The 24,450-nt window shown below is 42.9% G+C and overlaps 1 pseudogene; it reads left to right on the plus strand.

The window, feature by feature from the left end:
• The first annotated feature begins 6,711 nt into the window (after nt 1–6,711).
• LOC123826587 lies at nt 6,712–7,043 on the plus strand (annotated as a pseudogene).
• The last annotated feature ends 17,407 nt before the right edge of the window (nt 7,044–24,450 follow it).

Below are 24,450 nucleotides of genomic sequence, written 5' to 3' on the forward strand. Positions count from 1 at the left end.
GTTTAACCTTGACACTTAGAAAGGCCATGGCTTTTGTAAGACCATTCATCTAAAAACTCAAGGAAATGTTCAAATGCAAAGTCTCAAAAAGAAGAGACAAGGAGGATTGAGCTGTAGTGTTTGCTGGAATTATAGAAGTATAACTTAGTTCTATGAATTAATTTCTTCTTCATATCTGTGACAGCTTTATTTCTAGGAGTTTGAGAAAAGTTTTTCCCTTTTTTAGAGGTAGGAAGATGGGGATGATAAATCTCTTACAATGAAGCAAGTAAAGTCTACCCAGTAATTCTGATACTGGAAGCAAATGTTTACAGGAATCTCTAAAAACCCAAAGCACAAAATCCTTATCTTTCATATTGTGATCCATATGGAAATCAGACTTCTGAATTCCATGATTAATAGCCTGCTTTGAGTAATTAGCCTCATACTTTGAAAATGGAAATAGAGAAAATCCCTGCTGATGAAATTGTTTAAAATAATCAGGAAAATCCGTGGTCCAGTATAATCATCAATAATATTTATCATTTACATTCAAAAAACTATAGCTTCATATTAGTTATTTTTATAACTGTCTAAATGACACAAATTTATCATCTCTACTTTACAGAAAGAATAATATCATATATATTAATCCAAGACTATGTCAAAAGGTAGTAACACTTAGAAACAGCAGCTCTGACATTTACCTAAAATTTTCAAAACAACAAATAATGTCATTTGCATAACACACAGTGACATAGACCATTTATGTCATTTTTCATGTTATTTTTTTTAATTTCTCACTTAAGATAAACCCTGCATTTTAAAGTTTGAGGCAAAACCAATTCCTAACTACTGCATGTATATAAATCAATTTTACTTTGACTAGAGTGCAAAAGAAAACCTAATTTCTTCTCTACCGCTAAATGCTCACTGAATTCCTCATTCCCTAACCCGAGTACCCAACACTGGGATGACATTTCCATTTTTTTTGACCACCCACATGGCGACATCTGATGGCTGGGAGACCAGGCAGGCCTTTGCAGAGTCTGGTGGGCAGCTGTGGCCATCTCTGTTGCATGCTCACTCCTTGGAGCCTTCTTGTCAGCCAGAGGGCTTTCTGTAGCACTTAGTTCAGGATCAAGAGTGACCTGTTAGTGCTGCTGTGAAACAGAGTTGAGAATTAACACTCCCCTATTGAATGCAAATGTGCAGAATGCCTCTTATGTGCCACATTTACTGTGTATGTCTACCATTGTTAACAATTTGCATGCATTATCTCATTTGATCCTCACAACACTGCTATGAAGTAGATAGCATTATGATCCCCAATATACAGAGGATGAAAGTATCTTGTCCAAGTTCATACCTCTGGTAAATGATAGAGCTGGAATTTGAACCCAGGCATTCTTATTCTAAGAGCCAAAGGTGAGATCTTTTCATGACATATATTCACACACATTATAGATAATATATATGGTATATTATAAATGGTGCAAATGGAACAGACATACAGACAAGGTTTCTAACTTGTATACATCAAGGAGAGATCAATGACCCATATATACAATATTGAGTTCATCTGAAGGCATGCAGATGATCCAATTCATGTTTGTAAAATGTATGTGATGTTTCTAACAAATATTCTATAGAAAAGGAGGAAGCTAATAAGAAACATTCTCCAATACCTGTTCAGGGTGTATGGGAAGAGCATGAAAATGATTCTTAAAATCAGGAACAATTATCTGAATTATAAGACTTGATAATGCCCTATATGTACATCTCAAGTTCAAATCCAGTTACTCAATTACAAGAGAAATAAGAAAGAGTATTAGTCAAAAAGCTGGTTGATTCATTCTTTCTTTCTTTTATCATTCATTGAAGTGTGCCAGGAAAAACTGGAGGAATTTAGAAAGGGCTATGGGAACACTAAAAGGAAGAGCAAATTTTGCTTGACGAAAGTCCACAGAGGTTTCACAGAGGACATTTAAACTGGAATTTAAAGAACACCTGCAGGTGCACCAGTGCAAAAGACCAGGAGAGCAGAAATGGGGAGGGAACAGCATAATAAAGAAAAGGAAGCACGCGAACCCTGGTGTTTTTGGTGCCAAAGTGTGCTAAGATCAGACTCATGCTTCCATATAATTACTGGAACAAAATAAAGGATTGATTGAGACTGGAGGCAAGGAGACCATTCTGGAGGGTGCAGCTGAGTGACAATGATAAGTTTACAACACCCTTGATGAAAGGAATAGATAATATACTTCAAATGCTTCAAGAGAAGAAAAAGCAAAATCATTTCTCTAACCTATACTAAATAATGCTATTTGGGGTATTAGCACCATGTAAAGAAAAACACAGATAAAGGAGATTTGGACAAAATGGGAACTATGGTAACTAATCAACCAAAGAGTTTATAAAAGCAAATCAGATTTTGGTAAGAAAAAGAAAAAATAAGAATGCATATGCTATATTTGTCTATAGACATTCTGCTCTGTAAGGATGTACAGTTGATCCTTGAACAGCATGAGTGTGAACTACATGGGTTCACTGATTTGCAGACTTTTTTTCAGTAAATATACAGCCAGCCAGCCATATCCCCAGGTTTTACATCTCCACATTCAACCAACTGCAAATTGAAAACAGTATTTTCAATTCATGGTTGGGAATCTGCAGATGCAGATGGCCAACTGGATGCATCATTCTATGTCATTCTATGTCATATAAGGACTTGGGCACTCTTCGATTTTGGGGGGATCCACAGGGACTTCTGGAACCAATCACCTGTAAGTACCAAGGGATAACTGTAATTAAGTTTGGGGGGAGTGAAAGTCATACACAGATTTCTGATTGTGCAGGGAGGGGGTCTGTGCCCCCAATCCCCACACTGTTTGAGAGTCAACTGTACAAGAAAGCTAATAAGGCAGTAGAGGAAACTAGGTAGATGGAGATGGATGGAAGCAAAACCTTTCAACATGGAGGCATTCCATTGTTTTTAATTTTTTTATATTTTAATTTTTTCAATTATAGTTTCAATATTATTTTGTATTAATTTCACATGCCCATCATAGTAATCAGTCATATACTTTACAAAGTGGTCCCCTTAATATTTTCAGTACCCTCTTGACACTCATACCCAGCTATTACATTATTGACTATATTCCCCATGCTGTACTTCAAATCCCCATGACTATTTTATAACTACCAATCTGGACTTCTCAATACCTTCATCTTTGTTTTTCTCTTTAAAATCAAGAATTGCCCACCTGAAACAAGAAAATAAATGGAAAATAAAATAAGGATAACACATGTATAATTATCCAAGGAGTTATATTTAATACAAAGTATGTATTCGTACTCACTGTGATTTGTAATAAATGCAATCATGATACTGTCAAGTACTTATTACCAAAGTTAGCAGTTAACTACTTAGAACAAGGGAGCCATAATTTATGTTAGAAATTCAAAGGTAAATAAAAAGTATTCACAGCAGGAAAGTATCTAACAGCAATAACCAGAGAGTCACAGCTGCCCTGCTGATCACTGAATATTAGAGTGTCAGAGCAACATAGATGGTTTAAACAACCCAGATATAAATTCAACCAGCTGAAGAGGGGAGGGACTATAGATAAGACATAAGGGTGAAAATTACCAGACAGTATTCCTTAATAAAAATTTTACCCACAAAAACATTACTAAGATTGAAATAGAATACTACTCAGCCACAAAAAGATGAAATTCTACCATTTGCAACAACATGGATGGACCTTAGGGTTAGGACAAGTACCAAATCATTCACTTACATATGGAATACTAAGACAAAACCAACAAATAAAATGAAAGACAAAAATCTACTCACAGAGGCAGACAACAGATCAATGGTTATCAGAGGGGAAGTGGGTGGCAGAGGGACAGAATGGGCAAAGGAGGTCGACTGCATGGTGATAGATGAAAACTGAACTTTGCTTGTGAGTGCAATGTGATATACACAGATGTCGAATTATAATGTTGCATACCTGAAACTTACATAACGTTATAAACCAGTATCACATCAATAAAATTTTTAAAGGGAAAAAAGGTAAGTATAAAGAGAAATTTAAAAACTCATGGATAAGATCAACTCATTTGAACCAAAGAGCATTAACTGCTGAATAAATCTTGTTTTGTTCCTCTAACTTAAAACAAATCCAACCTGTACAATTTCTTCCAAAGGATCAAGGGCTTTTCAAGACGAAAGTACCTACTGTAAGGGGGAGTTTTTGTGCCTTGCAGAAGTTCTACTGTCTGCCCCTGGCACAGGAAACTTTGGAGGAACCCAGCATCTGTTTCATGTTACCAGCATTCCCAGAACAGGAAGGGCTTCAACGCATACCTACTTCAACAAAAGCACCATTACAACTCGCATTGAAGGGAAAAAAAGTAAAAATCCAAAATGTCACTTTACCATCAGCAATCATCTGCAATGGAAACACACCAGAATCCAACTCTAGGGAGACACAGACATACCACAGTCAGCTGCAGAGGTGACAGCTTAGCCAGTTCAGGGACCTCAGAAACTCAAGATGAAATCTGAAGAGAAGACCTCATATTTATTTAGAAATTGTTAGGAATGAAAGCGTTATAAAAAGATATATTCTATGTAGGAAATATATATATATATATGGTAAGTGGCTGCTTTCCTGCTACCCAATTACATTCACTTTAGTTTAGGAAGTTTCGATGTAGTAGGAAAGTGATTCTTTCTGTGAAAAGGTTACCTGCTTTTTAGTTGATCATTCACCATGTTCTTTGGAATTTCACTCAAGATGTTGTCTTTCTCCATACTTAAGGCAGGATGAGTCAAACCCAGTTAGCAAAACCAGTTCAAAATCACTGCATGGACTTTCTACAACTCCCTTTATCCAAGTCACAGACCATGCTGAAGGCCAGAAGCAAAGATGCCTTCTGCAGGGCTTCATTTGGGAGATACCTCAAATCCACTCATTTGTCTGGGTGGATCACGGTGAATCACATTCAGCACCTTTTCTCCAAGTGATGAAGTAAATATTACACTCTTTTATATTCAGTACTGGAATAATAACAGAAATTAACATGCAGATATGATCATAATTCTAATTCTGACTTCAGCTGAAGTTTTTACCAGTAGCTTATCTCTTACAAACACCATAGGTCACATTATTCTACCCAAAGGGCATTAACTGTGCATGTCCATTTAGATATTTTTGCCTTCTGTCTACATAGTGTTGATATCAGCTTCAACAGGAGTCCAGCCAGGAGGGGAAATGGTGCTATGTGCCCTTATACAGGCATTCCAGGCAACAAAATATTGGTTAATGTGGCTTGAGTAGAAGAAATCATAAGGTGTATATAGTATAGCAGAAAAACCTAGAACAACATTTCATGAAAACAGATATTAGAAAAAAAACTCAGAATCAACAAGCCTTATATTATTATTTTCAGTAATAATAAAAAAATCATTTTTGCCCTGGCTGGTGTGGCTCAGTGGACTGAGTGCTGGCCTGTGAACCAAATGGTCACCAGTTCAATTCCCAGTCAGGGCGTATGCCTGGGTTGCTGGCCAGGTCCCCAGTGTGGGGTGTGCGAGGGGCAACCACACATGGATGTTTCTCTCCCTCTCTGTCTCTCTCCCTTCCCCTCTCTCTGGAAATAAATAAATAAAATATTTTTTTAAATATCATTTTTTGCTGCAAATTAAAAATTCAATTCTGATGCCTCTCTACAAATAGGTTTACAATCACTAGGTAAAAGCATGTTACAAAGGAACAACACTTTAGAGAATATTTAATCCAAGCTCCTCACTGTACAGATGAAGAAACTAGCTAGACTTAGCAGATGCAAGTCTAATCTCTCCAGCTGGAACCTGCGTTTCCTCACAACCAAGTCAGGACCCTTCATGTGACTTTGCCACTGCCCACTGCCAACTGCTTTGCATTCATGTCACTAGCCAAGATGAACAAAATACTGCTCAAGTGGACACTCAATTTTATTTGTCTGCATTACTCAGTTGTCCTATGCTTTCAAAAAAAACTTTTCAAATACAATAGCAGTGACTAAAGGAATGTTTTTCTTTAATATAATGGCCCCTTGTCTGGCCCCTTGCAGATGGACCTAGCTACCTGCATACATAGTATGGAGTAGTTTTCATACTACTATGTTCAAATACACACATGACTCTGTGCTCCATTTTGATGCATATGAAAGCTTTTCTCAGGAAAAATTTTGTTTCTCTTGTTTTAAAATGTTAATGCTTGTTACAGGTAATGAATATTTCTCCTAACATTTAAAATATGTTCTAAAGTAAAATGTGGATTTGTGTACAAGTTTCCAGAAATACTAAAAGCATTAGTTATTATACGGTAGGGGGAGCCAATGAAAACATTTTAAAAATTGAGTCGCTCAGAATCTCTGCTTAACTATTTTTTCTCTCTAGTGTGGCAAGAAGTCTTCCTGCTAAGTTGTGACTGGCATTTCCAGATGCATCACTGTGTTACTATGACTGTGCAGAGTTCCAGTGGAAGGGAAAACTCTGGGATATTATGGGCCAAGGAGAAAATAATCTGCCTTTGTTGTGACAGTGTCTAAGCAGGGCTCCTTGGCATAGTAATCCTATTGTTTAAATATGTTATATTTTTTAAAGCAAGAATATCTGACTTTTTCACCATCTTGAAGCCTGTGGAGCCTGCCAGGAACCAGACTTCTATAACAACAAGTATGTCTGGAAAGCTGTGGTCCAAGGCCATTTTTACTGGCTACAAACAGAATCTCCAGAACCAGAGGGAACACACAGCTCTTCTTAAAACTTAAGGTGTTTATGCTCAAGATGAAACTGAATTCTATCTAGGCAAGAGATGTGCTTGTGTGTACAAAGCAAAGAACAACACACTGACTCCTGGTGGTAAACCAACCAAAACAGAGTCACCTGGGGAAAGATAACTTGTGCTCATAGGAACAGTGGCATGGTTTGTGCTAGATTCTGAAGCAACCTTCCTGCTAAGGCCATTGGACACAGAATCTGTGTAATGCTGTATCCCTCAAGGATTTAAACTTATTGATAAATAAATAACAACCTTGATTGTATGGCTTGGTTAGGGGTCCTCTGGCAAAGCAAAGAATTCTGGGTTGGGGGACATGGTTGGGTTGCAGGTTCAGTCCCTGGTCAAGATACAAAGGGAAGCCAACTAGTGAATATTTCTCTCACGCATCGATGGTTCTCATCTTATTTTTCTCCCTCCCTCCCCTCTCAAATAAGTAAATAAAATCTATTTTAAAGAGTTTTTAAAAAGCAAGAATATCTATTAGGAAAAAATTAAAGACTGCTGAAAGTATTTTTTCTGTCTGAAATCAACACTGAATTGGGCATAATGATTTTCTTGGGTTATTGTATTAGCTTTTTACATAAAGGCTACTAAGAAAATGGCCAAAAATGTAGCTAGCATTAGCATAATTTAATACAGCAACTAACTTCAGCCTATGACATGGGACTCCATAACAGAGGCAATAAATGACACCATGACTATTAAGTTGCTCACTCCATTATGTTAAACGATGAAAGCACTGAGCCAATGATCTTTCATCTTCCTGTTCTTTGCCCTCGATGTGGATACAGGTTCATTCATTCCCCTCGGACTAGGCCACAGACTAGATTTCCTTTGTGTCTGAGTGAAGCAGGCATAACTGCTGAGAGTGGGGGTTCTGCTTGTTCTCACCTCCCCCTCAGCACACACCTCACACAGATCTGCAATTACTTTTGAAAGCAAACTGGCTCATCTTTATCTCTAGGGACTGATGGCAATATTGCAGATGCCAAAAGAACAAACCCATAAACGGCAGTCATCCTGCTGACTCCACTCTTGATGGCCTTCTTAATTTAGAAGAGCAAACACAGCCCCCGAAAATAAAATGGTCACACTTTGATTATTTATGCCAAAAGAAGAAGAATCTGGAGAAAAAAATCTACAGAGTCTAACAAAAAAAAAATGGATTGATTTGAGTCTTGTTACTTTTCACCTGATTTTAGGGCCCAAAAAGGAAAATCATAGCCTTTCTAATGTAGTCCCAAACACAGAAAGAAAAGGAAGTGGGTCCACCAATGACTGAGAAGTGCTATAATAATGTTTTATACATAGTCCAGTGAGTCCAAAGCCTGCTAAGACTAAGATATCCAGGCAGGGACAGCCAGGTGGGCAGGGAATAATGCTTGGAGGCGGGGGCAGTTGCTGTGGTAACCCCCCCAGCTTTCGAGTCTGAGGAGACTTTTCCTTGCTTTGTACATATTTAAGGCATTTTGCTCAACATTTTTCACCATCACAGACTATGAAAACACATCAAGAGGAAAGTGACATGCAAGTAGTTTACAATGAATTGGGGAGATAGGTGGGAAAATAATATGGTAATAAGAATTCCACTAAGGGAATTTATTAATACTGCTTTAAAGTCAGCTGCTAATCCTAACTACATATTATGTTTCCTCCTTCTGGTAAACCACAAAAAGTTAGTTACCATTTATTTAGTATGTCCCATGTTCAAAGCACTGTGGTGGAAGCTGCCCACATATTCCAATTCCCACCAAAACCTTATGATTGGCTGGAAATTATTATTCCTATCAAATGAAGATAAGGGACTTAGCCTCCATGACCACAGAGCTGTGGAGGGCAGCAGAAGGACTGGAGCTCAGGCCCATCTCTAAAGCCATCCTCGCTTACATCCTCTTGTCATTATGTTAAAGCTCTCCCCTCTCCCCACTTATCTCATTTTTACAAAACAAATCAAACTTGTCTCCATATAGCATATAGACTGCATTATAATAGTCACTTATGCTTGACATTTACAACCTACTAGTTAAGAGACCTTGAGGTACCACTATTCCTCACTAATGGAAAAGCTTATAGTAAAATGAATTCTAAACAATACATTTTTCTCTCACTGGATCCCTCTAGAAAATTGGAAAGGGACACCCAAGAGAGGAAGCCTCTGATGAACAATAAAGAACGTCTGAGGCTGAGAAGCAGTTAAAGCAGTAGTGAATGTGGGGCCAGTGAGGCATACTTAAATGGTCCAGGATGCTGTGAGGCTTACCATCCATTTCCTCTGACTCCTGCTCATTTCTTACTGAACTCCTGAATTCTTCCTGTGTCTGTCCATCTTACATGCACAGTCTTCAAGTCTATTCAACCTTCTTTCAGTCCTAAAATCTGTGGTGACCCTAGTCAACTCAAATTAGCCAAGCATGCATGAAGCTTCACAATACATAAAATTAATGCCCTATTCTCTAAACTTGTTATATCAAGTTCACTTATAATCAATGCTATCTTTTCACTGAAGTTTTCTTTTGAGGATTTCCAGTCAAGATGGCAGGATAGGCAGATATGGCTCACCTCTTCACACAACACCATCAAAATTACAACTAAAATATAAAACAACTATAACTTAGAAATGTCATAAATTGGGCTGAATAGAAGTATGACAACTATAAAATTAAAGAAACCACATCCATCCATACTAGCAGAAGGGGTGCAGACATAAAAGAGGCTGGTCCCACACCCATGTGTGGTGGATAAAAATTCCAGGGGAATATCTCAGGAGTGAGGAGTCCCAGCCCCCATCAGGCCTCCCAGCCCAGAGTTCCAGTGCCAGGAAGACAAGTCCCCACAACTTCTGGCTGCAAAAACCAGCAGGGATTGAGTCAGTGGAAGGAAATTCTGGAGCCCTCTTAAAGAACCCACACATGGACTCACCTATTCAGACTCACTCTCTCAGAGCTCCAGCACCAGGGTAGCAGCTTGAAAGTCACCAGTGGTATACAGCGAGGAACTAAAATGTCTGGCATCAAGGTGGGAAGACACTATTGTCCCTTTACTAAACCCTCTTCCCACAGAGCCGGTAAGCTGGTGCCATATCTGAGACTCCATCAACCTGGCTAATGACTAACACACTTTACCCCACCCTGGAGATCCCCAGAGACTCTGCCCTACCCAACTTATAGGCCCACTCAAGCTGCTCTTCCATATGAATGGCTGGTCTTGGTTCATGCTTCACAACCTCCCAAATTCTATCAAACAAGCAGCAGTTGGCCTCAGTGAGCCCCAGGCCCAGCACCTGCAACAGCCAGACTAGAGTCACAGCTTGGCTTCACCTGGGAATCTACAAGCCCATCATAAGTAGGAGCCATATCAGATTGCTTTATAGCTCAGGCAGGATGGCCCAAGGCAAAACACAGGTAGTGGCTGACCTTGGCCTGCACCACCTGGGAACCCCAGGGCAAGCACACCTAGTGTACAGCTATAGACCATGTCAGAGCACCACCAACCTCTCCCTGCACAGCTGATCCTCCATGGAGAGTAGAGGTTGGTGTTAAATGGCCACAGCCAATCCTTACAGCTGACTTACCTAGATAAATTCCTCTCATTGATTTTCTAATAGCAACCAAGACTCAACTAAAAAAGGAAGGTGTGGTAAGCCTACACAATGGACACCCATCGAGTACCCAGCTTGGGTGATAGGGGAGGCTGCGCCACTGGAACCTTCAGGACACCTACAACATTAGGCCACACTGCCAAGATGTGGAGTCAAAGCAACCCTATTCAATACATAGAAACAAACACAGGAAGGCTGACAAAATGAGGAGTCAAAGAAACATGGCCCAAATGAAAGAACAGATGAAAACTCCAGAAAAAGAACTAAACAAAATGGAGATAAGCAATCTGTCAGATGCAGAGTTCAAAACACTGTTTATAGGGATGCTCAAGGAACTTAATGAGAACCTCAGCAGCATAAAAAAGGTCCAGTCAGAAACAAAGGATACAACTGAAATGAACAGTAAGTGCAGGGTGGAGGGGGTATAAAGGGGTAAAATGGGACAACTATAATAGCATAATCAATAAAACATATTTTAAAATTTTTTAAAGAATGTTTAAAAAAAAAAGACGAGGATTTTCAGCCAAGATGGAAGAATAGGTAGATATGCTTTCCTTCCTTACACAAACAAAAGAAGGACAATAACCAACATGAAAACAAGAAAACAGCCCTGGCTGGTGTGGCTGAATGAGGTAAGCATCTGCTTGCAAACTAAAGGGTTACAGGTTTGATTCTCAGTACAGGCACATGCCTGGGTTGTAGGCCAGGTCCCCAGTAGGGGGTGTATGAGAGGCAACCACCTATTGATGTTTCTCTCTCTCTTTGACCCTCCCTTCACCCTCTCTAAAAATAAATAAATAAAATCTTTAAAAACAAACAACTGCCAGAACTGCCAGAAAATCAACTGTATGGAAGTCGAACAATCAAGTAGCTAAAGAAGAAACATTCATTCAGACTGGTAGGAGGGCCAAGATGGGCAGCCTGGGTGGAGAGAACACCAGGCAAGGAGGCAACTGGTGGGCCTGGGAACCCCACATCGGTATGCAGATAAACCAGGAGAAACAACTGGGGAATAAGATGGACCACTGCAACCCAAGGTTCCAGAACAGAGAAACAAACCCTCAAAATGTCTGGATGTAAAAACCTATAGGAATTGTGGAGGTGGGAGAAACTCCCAGCCTGACAGGAGAGTCCATTGGAGATATCCACAGGGTCCTAGAACATACAGAAACCCAGCCACTGGGAATCAGCACCAGAAGGGCCCCATTGCTTGTGGGAACTGGAAGAAGTGACTGAAAGTCAGCCAAGAACTGAGGAAGTGACATTGTTCCCTTTCCAACCCCTCCCCCACATACAGTGCCACAAAAAAGAGATGTGGGTTGCCCCTCCCTGGTGAATACCTAAGGTGCAATGAGAAAAAAAAATTGGCCCAAATGAAATAACACATCAAAACTCAAAAAATAGAACTAAGCAATGAACAGATAGCCAACCTGTCACATGCAGAGTTCAAAACACTGATAATCAGGATGCTTACAGAAATGGTTGAGTATGGTTGCCAAATATAGGAAAAAGTGAAAGCTATACAAAGTGAAATAAAGAAAAATGTACAGGGAAGGAAACTGGGTCTCAAATCAACAATTTCAACCAGAAGGAAGAAATAAACATTCAACCAGAATAGAATGAAGAAAAAATAATTTTTTAAAAGATTTTATTTGTTTATTTTTAGAGGGGAAGGGAGGTAGACAGACAGAGAGAGAGAGAGACATCAATGTGCGGTTGCTGGGGGTTATGGCCTGCAACCCAGGCATGTACCCTGGCTGGGAATCGAACCTGGGACACTTTGATTCCCAGTCCACGCTCAATCCACTGAGCTACGCCAGCCAGGGCAAGAAAAAATAATTTTTAAAAAATGAGGAGAGGCTTAGGAACATCCAGGACAACTTTAAACATTCCAACATCAATATCATAGGGGTGCCAAAAGGAGAAGAGGAAGAGCAAGAAATGGAAAACTTACAGGAAAAAATAATGAAGTAAAACTTCCCCAGTCTGGCAAAGTACATAGACTTCTAAAAACTCCGGGAAGCTCAGATGTTGCGCGTGGGTCACCGGCCAGCAGTGACCACGGAATGCTGTGGATGGCTCGCCGAAACACACGCGAGAAAAAACAACACATGCACAGAGACAAGCTAGTTTCTGTGGGGAAGTAGGGACGAAATGGCCACCCCCCTAGTGGGGAGCGCGCTGATTTACCGTCCATACCTGCTTTTATTGGGCTCATTTTGCATAATAATTCAGGTAAAGTACAGTACTCATTAGGGGAAGTAAGGAACTATAGAAAACAAAGAACTCTGCCGGTCTATTGAGTTGGGGGTCAAAGAGCTGTAAGACTGAGGAACAAAATAACTTCCTCCTAAGACCCTTCTCATTCAACTGAGAGCATTCTAAACAAAGAAGGTTTCACAGTAATTTACATATTCTTTCTTAGGCCTGATCACCCCGGGAAATCCACACTTCTCAGTACCGAGCTGTACTACCCTGTCATTGTTTTAGGCTTAGGTGGAGCAAGGGAACTAGGTAACCAAGAGATAAGGAGATTTTCTCCCAGACGATGAGAACTCAGACTTTGTCAAAGCCGAGGAGCGAGGGTCCATCACCCCCCTTTTGCTGCAGCCCCCCCAAGTCCTTCTTTTGGGGGGCCTCCCAAAGTGATCGTGCCTGGCTTAGGTCGTTCCCCGTGGGGAATCTTACCCGTCTTTGGCTAACTGACCAAGCTTTTTGGGGTTCAGTCATGAATAAAGCAGCAGAAGCAGCATTCCTGCCAGGAAGATAAGCTTTTATCTCCTTGCCGGCTTACGGTTCCAAGGGCGTTCCCTTAGCTTTAGCCTAGGCGGGGGTTTCAGCCTCTGATACCAGTCAGGGCAGTTCCCAACACTCAGAGTGTTGCAAAAAGTTGGGCCCAAGGAAACACACACCAAAGCACATCCTAATTACATTACCCAAATTAAAGATAAGGAGACAATCTTAAAAGCAGAAAGAGAAAAAGAGACAATTCCTACAAAGGAGTTCCCATAAGACTGTCAGCAAGTTTCCCAAAAGAAACTTTACAGGCAAGAAGGCCTGTAAACTTTACTGGAAAGAAGTATTTGAAGTTATGAAAGGCAAAGACCTACATCCAAGATTACTCTATCCAGAAAAGCTATATTTTAGAATGGGAAGGCAAATAAAGTACTTCCCAGATAAGGTCAAGTTGAAGGAGTTCATCATCACCAAGCCCTTATTATATGAAATATTGAAGTGACTTCTCTAAGGGAAAGAAGATGATCAAAAATATGAACAGTAAAATTACAGCAAACTCACAGCTATCAACAATTGAACCTAAAAAAAAAAAAACTAAGCAAACAACTAGAACAGGAAGAGAATCACAGAAATGGAGATCATATGGACTATCAGTGGAGAGGGGAAGGGGGGAGAAATGGGGAAAGGGCACATGGAGTAAGAAGCATAAATGGTAGGTACAAAACAGACAGGAGAAGGTTCAGAATAGTACAGGAAATAAAGGATCCAGAGAACTTATATATATAACCCATGGACATGAACTAAAGATGGGGGGAATGATGATGGGGCGTGCAGGGCAGAAGGGAATAAAAGGAAGAAAACAATGGGACAACTGTAATAGCATAACCAATAAAATATATTTTAAAAAGGAACAATAAATACTACAGTAGAAATAAAATAGATAATAGGAAATAATATATACAATTGATACACTTCTTTTGAAAAATTGAAAATCTACAACCCTTTTAAAGAAACAAAGCAAAATTTAAATAAACTCAAAACTACAATGGATACAACAGAAATGAAATTAATAATAGGAAACAATTATGAAATATTTCACAGCAACATTTTGGACAACTGAAGAGAAATGTATAGCCTTGGCTGCTGTGGCTCAGTGGATTGAGCACTGGCCTGTGAACTAAAGGGTCATTGATTCAATTCCCAGTCAAGGCACATGCCTAGGTTGCAGGCCAGGTCCCCAGTAGGGGGCACAGGAGAAGCAACCACACATTGATGTCTCTCCCTCTCTTTCTCCCTCCTTTTCCCTCTCTAAAAATAAATAAAATATTTTTTTAAAAAGAGAGAAATGTATAAATTCCTAGAAATATTCAATCCACCAAGTCTTAATCCAGACAAGATAGATCCATCCATGCTGTTGCAATGGACCTGGAGGTTATTATGTTCAGTGAAATAAACCAATCAGAGAAAGACAAGGACCACAGGATTTCACTCATATGTGGAATCTGGTGAACCAACTGAACTAACAAGCAAAATATAGACAGACTCATAGACAGAGAGCAGGCTGACAGCTCTGGGGGGAGTAGGGGGCAGGTTAGGAAGTGGAGGGAGGGATAGAGCAAAAATGAAAAAAAACTCATGGGCACAGACATGAGTGTGGTGATTGTGGAGGGGGTTGGGGGTGAGTGAGAGTGGAAGAGAGTATAAGGAGGATAAATGCTAAAGGGAAAAAATTTTTAACAATAAAGTCTATTTTGTCAGATATAAAAAAAGACAAGATAGCTTGAACAAACCAATAACAAGTAAGGAGATTGAAACATTTTAAAAACCTTCCAACAAAAAAAGCCCACAACTGGAAGTCTTCAAGTATGAATTCCACCAACTTTTTAAAAAGGATTAAATAACAATTCTCTTAAATTTACATAAAATAGAAGAAACCCTAAAAAATTATTCTATGAGGTCACAATTACTCTGTTTACAAAGATCAGATGAAAACACCAGAAGCACAGAAAACTACAGACCAATACCCCTGAACACACAGGGTGGGGCAAAAGTAGGTTTGCAGTTATTCTTGTGAAAAATAATACAATAATAAGTAATAATGTAAAAATAAGCTCTGCGTTTCATGTACTCATAACTGTAAACCTACTTTTGCCCCACCCTGTGTGCAATAATCCTCAACAAATACTACCAAACCAAATGCAACAGCACATAGAAAAATAGTATAAAGTATAACCAAGTATAACTTATTCACAGGATGCAAGGGTATTTCAAATTATACAAATCAATGTAATATACCACATAGTAAGATAACAAAAGTAAAAATTACAGAATAATTTCAGTACATGCAAGAGAAGCATTTGACACAATTTAATATCGCTTCATCATAAAAACTCTCAACACATTTAGAAGGGGCCAGTGGGAGAGACTGTTCTGTCCTGTAACTCACCAGGCTCCCTGGGGGCTGTTGTCATGATCCCAGTACTAGGTGCAGACACATCTCAAGACAAGTGCTGTGTGTGTGCATGGAGTGTGTTTGCATTGTGAGTGTGTATATGGTGTGAGCGGATGGGTGTGATAGAAGGTTATAAGTTTGTGTGTATATGGTGAGTGTGCTTGGAGTGGGGGTGCATGTTATGTGTACCTGGTGTGTGTGTATGTGTACATGGTATGTGTGTGTCTGTGTGGTGTCAGGTGTATGTTGGAGGGTGTGGGTGTGTGGGCATGAGTGTGTGTGGGCATGTGTGAGGTTTTCAGTATACAAAGTTGGGAGTGTATGAGGGTCTGAGTGCATACATGTGTGGGTATGTGAAAACTTAGGATGTGTAGTTGTGTTTCAGTGTATATGTGTGTTTGTGAGGGGAGGCCATGTGCAAGGCATCTGGGTGGGTGGGTGTGCCTGGTGAGGGTGTGCTCTGCCAAGCCCCACCTCATGATGGCAGAGGCACTCATGTCTGGCAGCATATCCAGGGGAAGCTGTGCAGCCGTGGGCAGGAGCAGCTCACTCACAGGACATTAGTTGTAACAGGTGAACCAGAAAATGTGAGTCTTCTCAGAGAGGACAGTGAGGAGTCTGGGCACTGTGTGCCCAAGTCATTTAGCACGCAGCTCTCACTGCACGTTGGCATCTCTTATGGGAACGTGTGAAGGCAGAAGCCCCGCGGTCTGGTGGGGAGGGGAAGGCTCTTAAACAGGGCCTCCCCCTGTGCCACCAGCCCCCTCCTCACCCTCTGCGAGAGGCTACAGAGGAAGGGGCTCTGGGTCCCCTTCTTTCTAGTGGAAGCCTCCCTATTGGTGACTCCACACACAGCGCAGCAGTGAATCCAGATGGCGTGCAAGACATCACGAGCCTAGGCCAGATGGCCAGCAACTGTGGGAGGCTTCAATCTGTGCCCTGTCCACCCGGCACTGGACAGTGCGGCTTCCACCTGGTTTGGTGGTCACCATACCGACTGATTTTGCTCCTCTCCTAGTCCTCCACGAGCGTCACCAAGCACCTGGTCCTTCACACCCTGAGGCGCTTCCCAGGCCACGGCCTAAAGCCAGGACGGTGCTTCTGGATCTTGAACTTGAGGAACCCCAGGGAGTGCAGGTCCACGTGGTGCCACTGATAGGATCAGAGGTCCCCCAGCAGATCCAGCTTTCCACCTTTTCCCAGGTAAATTCGGGCGGGCGTATCCTGGGACTCAGTGTTAGCACCCCCCTCCCCTCCCCCCCCACCCGCCCCGTGCCCCACTCCCATAACTCCGCCCCAGCCTCTTCCTCCTCTGGGTATGCTGGGCTAGAGGGGTGGTCTCAGAGGGAGTCTTTGTGTGAGATGTCTCAGTGTAGGTCTCTGTCAGAGGTCTCTGTAGGAGGTGTTTCTGGGAGGATCTGTCTGGGTGAGGTCTCTCAGTGGGTGCCTCTGTGTGTCCTGTCACAGGTCTCTGTGTGTCATCTCTGTGCAGGGCTCTCAGTGTGGCGCTCTCTAAATCTGGCCTTACTGAACCTCATGGCAGGAGATAGGAAAAGGGACTTGTTCCTTCCTGATTCTTGCTGTTCCACCAGCATCGTTATCTGTTTGTGGCACTTCTCCTGATGGGATTGTGGGGTCATTACCCCCACTCCCAGAAATCACCTCTTGGTGATTTTTCCCAAGAGGACCAAACTGCAGCCAGGCTCAGGGGCCCAACCCTGTGGCACATGCTCTTGAGCTCCTGAGCAGCCAGGGCACTCCTCCTGAAGGTCCCCACAGCACTGTCACTGCTGCACCCACCCTGGAGGCAATGCTGGATCTGGGCAAAAGGCAGGACCTGGCTCAAGGGAGAACCTGTGGCATGAAGAGGCTTGTGCCCACTCTGCCCCTCCATGCCAGCTCTGGTCCCCCATGGGCCACGGGTGTAAGTAAAGGTCACAAACTGCATCCCAAGGTCCCCAGTCCTATGCAAGCTGATGAAATAGATTGTGGAGAGGTGTAATGAAATATGTCTTCCCTGCTTGAGCGTTCTGCTGCCCCTGTGAGCCTGGACTTCTGAGTAGCAACTACAGGTGGCTCCTCTCATTTTGGCTCTGGGAGCTGCAAGAAGTGGACACCCTGCCCCACTGGACCCCTAACTTCTCCTCCAGTCTGGGTCTGTAGATGGTGGTGGGATGCCCATAAACTAGGCCTCAGGCACTGCCTAGTTTATGGGCGCACTGTGTCACTTTGCTCCCTTCCCCTGCATCTCAGCCTGGGTGCACTGTGTCCCACCATCACATGGTAACTGCACACACAGTCATGTCCTGCTCCCTTCCCCAGAAGGGAACTGTGGGTGCCCTCGAGCACATGGCTCTCTCCCCCAGGGGGGCTGGCAGGCCTGGTGCCCTTAGCAGCCCCTGTGCTCCCCACCTGCATGCCCACAGTGTTGCTCCAGAGCTTGAGAGGGGAGTGGATGGGACACTGAGCACTGACCACTTGAGAGAGAGAAGCTCTTCTGGGCAGGAGACACCCCTCTGGACTCAGGGCCAGCTCTGCCACCAAAGTCCCCTCTCCACTCAGTGACACTCTCTGGAGACTGAGGGTATTTCAGTGTCTGCAATCCCCTCCCCTGCAGCTCACAAGTTGAAGGTAGAGAGGAAGCTTGAGAGGACAGGCTGAGCCAGATCTTATAGTTTTGCTCATCTTGACAACTCCTGAAGGCTCCTGTTTGCCTTTGTAATGATGGATTATGAAAACAAGGTGCACTGAGGGAATGGAGTGGGGTGGGGGTGCCTTGCTGCAGTGAACTTCCCTGGGAAAGAGAGGGCCCTGACACCTTCTCTTGACCCTGCAGGCCACAGACAGAGGTCACCAGCTTCCATGAGGAAAAAAAACCATGTATATTTTGGGAAACAATTAGATTTTGGGTAGGAAGAAGCCATTAGTACATAGAGGATGATGTGCTCACACGAGAGCAAAAAGTCTCTGTCTGCCCGGTGTTCATTTTTTCTTGGAGAAAAGTGCCAGTAGGAAAGGCATGAGCAGCAGACACTGGTTGGGCAGAGGAGACATATTTTCGAAGGGGACAGTGCCGTGGGCAGTGACGGGGGTGGCCTGAGAGCCCTGCCACCATTGGCCCATGTTGGCAGGGTCTTCCTGGGGACCATGGGTCCCTGGGTGGGAAGGCCCCCTTGCTTTCCCTGTTTGTGGTCCACCCACTCTTGTTGGACCAGTTGTGGCCATTAGGGGTGGCTTGGTGACCATCAGCCATCCCTTTCATCATTCTTCTCTGCTCTTCATAGCAGAGAACCCTCTGGCGGCAGAGATGCAGGCCTACTGGAGCCTGGAGTTCTCCTCTGTGCCAATGGGACCGTGAGGCTCAGAGTCCATGGTGGAATGCTAGTTTTTCCTCAAGACTCTGCCTCACAGCTGTCATGAGCACCTGAGCCTCAGCAGCTCTGTTGTCCATAAGTGATCTGCTTTTGACTGGTTCCCAGCTCTGGTCAAGGGCTGGGGCAGATGTGCCTTTTTGCAGGGGATTTTTCTGTCCTTTGCCTTTTCCAGAGAGGATCCATTGCAGAAAGCACCTTCATCCCTTTTTTGAAGAGGTTTTCTGGAGGAACCTGTCCCTTCTGCTCGAGTTGGCAGGACCTGCTTCTTGATTTCTTTTGCTCTCCTGATTTCTTTTCCTGGGCAGTATGCATCCCACTGGCTTATGAAGGCCTCAGCCATCCAACCCTTCTCTGTGCTCTGCTAGGATAGGCTTTCTATTGTCCTCCTTCTCATCAGTAAGGACAACGCTCTCACTCTGGCTCTTATATTGGTCCTGCAATCTGAAGGAATCCTGCTGGTGGCTCCCTCCACTTGTTTTGAGGTCATGTAGCACCTGGGAAGCCAATATGTCCCCTTTGGAAACTCTCTAGGGAACAAACAAGAGATTCCTGAGAAGCCAAGATATCTGCAGCAAGGAGCACATCAGAGCTGCAGTCTTTAAAAAGCACACCAGTGGCTCAGCCTTTTGGCTGGTTTCCTGATTTTAGGAGGCCTTGGAGCTCAAACTCACTGAGCTGTACATGACTCTTCTGGGACTGGGGCAACCAGCTTCATAGGAGGTGACAGTCTTTAGCTGGACCTTGGAGACCCTGATCTTCTCAGATCAACGTTAATGGCTCAGGAACTGGATGGCACACTGGACTCCAAGGTGTCTTCCCAAACAGGGGAATCCTTGTCCTCTCTGGCCTCTTGAACCATTGAAGATGAGGATTCTGAGTTGAGTTCCAATACTGTCATGCCTTAGAGAAATTTTCTGAGGTCCAACCCACACCCTGCTCTTTTGGCTCACTCCTGGCTGCTGCTAAACTTGGACTTGGCTCCTGGCTGCCTTCCTCAGCATCTGTGGCAGTCTCACTATGCCACTTTCTGCCCACAGAGGTGTAGGTGAAGACAGAGAATGCAGCCTGCCCTCCTTTCTAGTCAGCAGAGCCACTGAGGACCCATGGCAGTTACCAGTTGGGATCCTTCCCAAGGGACTCTGGATTTCTTCCCATGCAAGTGAAGGGACAGGGAGGGGACCCACCAGTGTGGAAACTAATGATTCTGCTATCACCTTCACTCTTGGAAAAGAATGAACAGGTTTGTCCAAGAACTTGGCAAAATCGACATTCGGGAAGGCTCTGGATATGCAGATGGCTGAGCAGATACCAAAGGACTGTAGAAAGGTCAAGCATGGAGCCCATATTAACTTAAAGGCTTTCATAAGCTTGAGGATCCTGAGAGGCAGACCCCACCTATGCCTCACTTGAAACTTTCTAATATGTGCTTCTAGCACCTGTTGAATACATTGAGTGCATAAACCAAGAGGAGAAAGCTCAGGGCGGGAGTTCATGAAGGGTTCCAGATCCTTAGGAGATGCTGGATCTTTGGCTTCCCTGTGAACATTTGACTTTCCAGGAAGGCTGGCAGCAAGCCTGGGAGAATGGCCATCCACAGGTACCTGAACCCTGCCATGACCAGCACAAAGTGGAAGTCCCTGAGTGGGGGGTGATGGGAGACTAAGAAAAACACAACAGAGACAGTTTCAAGAAAAGTGGGGGCCAGGTGAGATACTCTCCTCTGCTGGAGAGACAATGAGCCCTAAACATGGTCTCCACATTTATTTTGTAAGGGTTGGTTTGATAAAGCTCAAGGACATTTTGCAAACTTAGGAAGATGCTGCAGGCACAGATTGTTCCATTCCCAGGCTATCTAACTGATACATATGTCTTCTGAAAAAGTTACAAGCACATTCAGCTGAAGCTTACTGCAATCTATTTCATCCTCAATCCCCACAGGTTCTGGTTGTGTCAGCTGCTGGCTTGATCCGCCTTGCAGATACAAGCAGTCAAGTGTGGCTTTGTTAAGCACTCAACCTTAGCTGTGATGAGAGCCTTCACCGTCCCTCACATCTCCCCCTTTTTTCTTTTCTAAATCTGCAGCACAAGGCACTGGTGCTGCTGTAATCAACAACATTATGCTATGCAGAGCAGGCTTCAAAGGACAAAACATACATTCTTTCTCAAGCCAGATTGACCCTGGGAGCCATTTATTCCAGTACAAGGCCAAGGCTGCCTCTGGCATTGTTTTCAGGCTGAGTCAGGAGAGGGGAGCAAAACAGTCAAGAGATTAGGAGACCTTTTACAGATAGAATGAGGACTCAGGCTATGACAAAGCCTAGGGGTAAGGGCCTTTTTGCCCCATCTCTATAAATCCCTAAGTCCTTCATGACCATGCCTGTCTTAGGTTGCCCCTCCCTTGAGGAGACTTACCCATCATTGGCTAACCAGTCATCAAATCAGGACCAGGCAGGAGGAAGTGAGGGAGGCAGGAGCTGTGCTTGTTCCATGAGGATAGGTTCTGTCTCCTTAGTGGCTCACGGCCCCAAGGCCTTTTCACTAAGCCCTAGCCATGGGACTCTTTAGTCTGTTAATGAGGCTACAGTCCTTGAAACCAGGCAGGACAGCTCCCAACATCAATTTTTCTTTCCTATTTCTTTTCTAAACGCAGGCAATGTACTTCTAGGTGAATTAGCTGGAGTTCCTCTCGGACTTGTCGACAGACTGACACACCAGAATGGCCATCATTGCCACAAACATGGTCCTAGGATTTTTAGAGGCTCCTTAACAACAGATCATTCTATTGGCCTCATCTACAAGTGTCTTCAACTGTCCCCATGTGGAGGGTTGTGCACGGCATGTGGACTGCACCAGGTGAGGCAGGGTCAGGACTGTCTCCAGACTCAATTTCTTCATTTGAGGCTCCAGGCACTCCACTGGATCCATGATGGTGTCATACTGCTCTCTCTGGAACCCAAATCAGATGGTCAGCACCTTCTGGAAAGACACAAACATAACTTCTTCCCACATTAATGCTGGATCCAGGCCTTTCCACACACCAGTGTTTAAATCCTTCCAAAATACTAAACCTGTAGGTTTTGTTGTGGCCCCCAGTTGAAGCCTCTCTGCTATAGTTAGTCCTTGTTTATCACAATTTAAAAAGCTTAAGGTATAGAGGGCTAAATTGAGGTGTGACTGGGGAGAGGATAGTATGTCTCCCCCTTTTTATTTTTCTAATAGTTGCTTTAGTGTATTATGGGATCGTTCTATTATGGTCTGTCCTTGTGCATTGTATGGAGTACTAGTCTATGCTGAATGTTATACTGACAGCAAAAGGACTGGAAGGCTGCACTGATATAGGCAGACACATTATCAGTCTTTAGTTCCTGGGCTTGCCCATGTATGGGGAGGCCTTGCTTAAATATGTTTTAGACAAAAGTGGCTACACGCCAAGAGCCTTTTGTGACTTGACTGACTAACCATTCCCTCTGGGAGTATAGGAAGTTCTTTCCTGAAGAAACAATCAGAATTTACAGGTAGTAAGTTAAAAATGGTGCTTAGTCTTCTGTGGAGAAGGGTAGTTCTCCCCAGGAGACAGTACACCTATATATAATTTTTACAATAAAAATTATAGGCTCCAGCATAATCAAGGAGGATTCCTTTTTTTGTACTTTCTTCTTCTTTAAATATATTTTATTGATTATTCTATTACAGTTATCCCATTTTCCCCCTTCACTCCCCTCCATCCTGCACACCCCCTCCCACCCACATTCCCCCCCTTTAGTTCATGACCATGGGTCATACATATAAGTTCGTTGGCTTCTACATTTCCCATACTGTTCTTACCCTCCCCCTGTCTATTTTCTACCTAGCATCTATGCTACTTATTCTCTGTACCATTTCCCCCCTCTCTCCCCCTCTCCCTCCTCTGTTGATAACCCTCCATGTGTTCTCCATTTCTGTGGTTCTGTTCCTCTTCTAGTTGTTTGCTTAGTTTGCTTCTGTTTTTGTTTTATGTGTGGTTGTTAATAATTGTGTTTGCCAAAATACAACCAAAGACACTGAAATAGAGAACAGGCTGACACTGACCAGAGGGGAGAGGGAATTTCAGAGGAATTTCAGAGAAAAAGGGGAAGGGTCTTCAGGAACAAGTATAAATGACACATGGACAAAAACTATGGGAGGGAGGGTTGGAAATGAGAGGGAGGTAGGGAGGGATGGGTGCATGGGCTGGGATGGGAGTAAAAGACAGAAAGCTATACTTGAACAACAATTAAAATTTGAAAAAAATAAAAAATATAGACATTTCAAAAAGATATACTGGAAAAAAATAATTGAGTTTGCTGTCATTTTACTGTTCATATTTTTTATCTTCTTCTTAGATAAATCCCTTTAACATTTCATATAATAAGGGCTTGGTGATGATGAACTCCCTTAATTTGATCTTATCTGAGGAGCACTTTACCTGCCCTTCCATTATAAATGAAAGCTTTGCTGGATAGAGCAATCTTGAATATAGGTCCTTGCCTTTCATGACTTGGAATACTTCTTTCCAGCCCCTCCTTGCCTGTAAGGTCTCTTTTGAGAAATCAGCTGACAGTCTTATGGGAGTTCCTTTATATATAACTGTCTCCTTTTCTCTTGCTGCTTCTAGGATTCTCTCCTTCATTTCAATCTTGGCTAATGTAATTATGATGTGCCTTGGTGTGTGCTTTCTTGGGTACAACTTCTTTGGGACTCTCTGAGCTTCCTGGACTTCCTGGAAGTTTATTTCCTTTGCCAGATTGGGAAAGTTCTCCTTTATTATTTGTTCTAACTTTTCCACTTGTTGCTCTTCCTCTTCCCCTTCTGATACCCCTATAATTCAGATGTTGGAACATTTAAAGATGTTCTGGAGGTTCCTAAGTCTCTCCTCATTTTTCTGAATTCTTGTTTCTTCATTCTTTTCTGGTTGGATGTTTCTTTCTTCCTTCTGGTCCACATTATTGATTTGAATCCCAGTTTCCTTCCCATCACTACTGGTTCCCTGTACATTTTCCTTTATTTCACTTAGCATAGCCTTCATTTTTTTCCTCTAATTTGCAACCAAATTCAACCAATTCTGTGAGTATCCTGATTACCAGTGTTTTGAAGTGTGCATCTGATAGGTTGGCTATCTCTTCATCACTGAGTTGTATTTTTTCTGGAGCTTTGATCTGTTCTTTCGTTTGGGTCATTTTTTTTGTCTTGGCATGCCTGTTATGCCACGAGGGGCAGAGCCTTAGGTATTCACTCAGGAGGGGTAACCCACGTCGCTTCGTTGTGAGGCTATATATGGGGAAGGGATCCGAGAGGGAACAATGGTGCTTGCTCCAGTCTCTGCTAGCTTTCAGTCACTTCCCCCACTTCACACAAGTAAATTGGGCCCTTCTGGTGCTGATGTGGAAGGGTTTGCATACATTCTAGCACCCCGTGGGTCTCTCCAAAGAATTCTCCTGTGAGGCTGAGAGTTTCTCC

This window comes from Phyllostomus hastatus, unplaced genomic scaffold (assembly GCF_019186645.2).
Source record: "Phyllostomus hastatus isolate PE091 unplaced genomic scaffold, TTU_PhHast_1.1 phas_contig_81, whole genome shotgun sequence".
Lineage (NCBI taxonomy): Eukaryota > Metazoa > Chordata > Mammalia > Chiroptera > Phyllostomidae > Phyllostomus > Phyllostomus hastatus.